Source organism: Bufo gargarizans, chromosome 3 (assembly GCF_014858855.1).
Source record: "Bufo gargarizans isolate SCDJY-AF-19 chromosome 3, ASM1485885v1, whole genome shotgun sequence".
In the NCBI taxonomy this organism is placed as follows: domain Eukaryota; kingdom Metazoa; phylum Chordata; class Amphibia; order Anura; family Bufonidae; genus Bufo; species Bufo gargarizans.
Genome location: NC_058082.1, coordinates 43,209,126 through 43,211,842, shown reverse-complemented (window position 1 = coordinate 43,211,842; position 2,717 = coordinate 43,209,126).

The window sequence follows — 2,717 nt, the reverse complement described above, 5'->3', positions numbered from 1 at the left end:
ACCTGTCACCGGGATTTTGGCCATAGAGCTGGGGACATGGGCTGCTAGATGGCCGCTAGCACATCTGCAATACCCAGTCCCCATAGCTCTGTGTGCTTTTATTGTGGAAAGGAGCCCAGCACCGCCCCGCGTCCTCCGAATCTCCTCCTTGCTGGCTGACGTCACAGAGCTGGAGCGCCGAAATCTCGCGATTCGCGAACTAGCGCATGCGTAGTTCGTTCCCTGTGCTGATGCCAGCACAGGGAATGAACATGATGCCGACACTGCGCATGCGCTAGCTCGCGCATCGCGAGATTTCGGCGCTCCAGCTCTGTGACGTCAGCCAGCAAGGAGGAGATTCGGAGGACGCGGGGCGGTGCTGGGCTCCTTTCCGCTGGACTCATCTCCGGATACAGGACACACATGAGGTTCATTTGCATATCGATCAAAACTGTTTTTTAACACAATAAAAGCACACAGAGCTATGGGGACTGGGTATTGCAGATGTGCTAGAGGCCATCTAGCAGCCCATGTCCTCAGCTCTATGGCCAAAATCCCGGTGACAGGTTCCCTTTAAAGAAAGAAGACTTGTCCCCTCTCCTGACATGTCTGTTTTACTAACTACTTGCATTCCCCATGTAATAACAATTCTGAAGAATCTATTCTTATCGCTCTATGATTTACCATTCCTCTATTATTCCTGCTAGAAGTTATGAATGAATTTCCTGCAGTTTTCGATCTAGGTCCAGCTAGGTGTTACCGGTTGGGGGGGTGTCCGTGCGCAGTCTGACATTATCTGATCAGTACTGGCACCTACCAACTAGTAGCGCCCATCTGGACCTTCGTTGCAAACTGCTAGGCATTTATAATTTCTAGTAGGAATAATAGAGGAATGGTACAATGTAGAGTCCTAAGAATAGGTGGTTTAGAATTGTTATTACACAGGAAATGTAAGTAGTCAGACACGTCAGGAGAGGTGATGGCTCCTCTTTAATGAGAGTGCAGCATGGGCCCCTCCCCAAGCTTGATTTTGGGACTCCGTGGCACCCACTTTATAGAGAGAATCTTAAAGGGCACCTGTCACCGGGATTTTGTGTATGGAGCTGAGGACATGGGTTGCTAGATGGCCGCTAGCACATCCGCAATACCCAGTCCCCATAGCTCTGTGTGCTTTCATTTTGTAAAAAAGTACGATTTGATACATAGGCAAATTAACCTGAGATGAGCCCTGTCCCTGACTCATCTCATGTACAGGACTCATCTCAGGTTAATTTGCATATGTATCAAATCGGGTTTTTTACACAATAAAAGCACACAAAGCTATGGGGACTGGATATTACAGATGTGCCAGCGGCCATCTAGCAACCCATGTCCTCAGCTCTATACACACAATCCCAGTGACGGGTTCCCTTTAAAGCGCCCTTTATCAAATTAAAGGGGTTGTCCATGACCTGCTTTTCTTTTTATCTTAAGTTAATAAGTAAAAAATACCCATTTACTCCCCTGATCACGAGCTGTCTGCACTTGTGATCACCTCCTCCAGTCTCTTGCTTCCTTGCCCTCATCTGTATGTAGGACACAAGTGCACTGAGGCCAGTGATTGGCTGCAGTGGTCACGCTGAGTAGATGGTAGGTGAACAGAGAACATCAGGGAATTAAAGGGCATCTGTCAGCAGTTCTGTACCTGTGACACTGGCTGATCTGTTACATGCGCACTTGGCAGCTGAAGGCATCTGTGTTGGTCCCATGTTGATATGTGCCCGCATTGCTGAGAAAGATTATGTTTTAATATATGCAAATGAGCCTCTAGGAGCAACAGGGGCGTTGCTGTTACACCTAGAGGCTCCGCTCTGTGATTGGCAGACACGCCAGCATCTCTCTGCCCAGTATAAGGCTAGTTTCCTGATCCGGCAGAGGAACAGCCTGGCATAGCCGGATACTGCCATTCAACGACCTCACTGACTGTAATGGGATCCTGTAGGGTTTCATCCAGATTGGCTGAAACTTGGCCCAGTGCCGGAAATTGGCTGGATCCCATTATAGTCGATGGGGTCCGGCGGTGAACGGCAGTGTCGGATACGTTGAACTCCAGCAGGCGGTTCCTCTGCTGATCCAGGTAAACAGGAGTGTGAAACTGGTCTCGGGCCTCATTCACACATGTCAGTATTTACGCCAAGATCAGGACTGGATTCAAAACTGTAAATAAATCCGTTGTCCCATTTTTTTATTTAGGGTCCAGTCCCTGGTTTTGGCTTTAAAAATACTGAAGTGTGAACAAGGCCTGACAGCACCTGTCTTCTCCATCCTGCCTCCGTGCGGTTTGTAGTCTCTCGTCATTCTAAGGCCGGGCCGAGACAGCTGTAACGAGGTGGCAGTTCCTGTACCGGTGACCTGTACGAGGTCCTGGCCTTATGGTGGTCACAGGACACTAAAGGCACCCATCTGATGAAAGTGTCTCTAGTGCACGGATGGCCAACCTGCGGCTCTCCAGCTGTTGCAAAAATACAACTCCCAGCATGCCTACAGCAGGGCATGGTGGGAGTTGTAGTTTTACAACAGCTGGAGAGCCGCAGGTTGGTCATGCCTGCTCTAGTGGATGGGCTGCACTGATGGCTCCTGCTAGGCACAGATGAGGTCGGAGGCGTCCTGCACCTCAAGCCTCATGGAGAAGAAATGTATTAAATCTATTCTGTATAGAGAATAGGACATGATGGAGACTCTGGTGTTTGTAGGGTGAC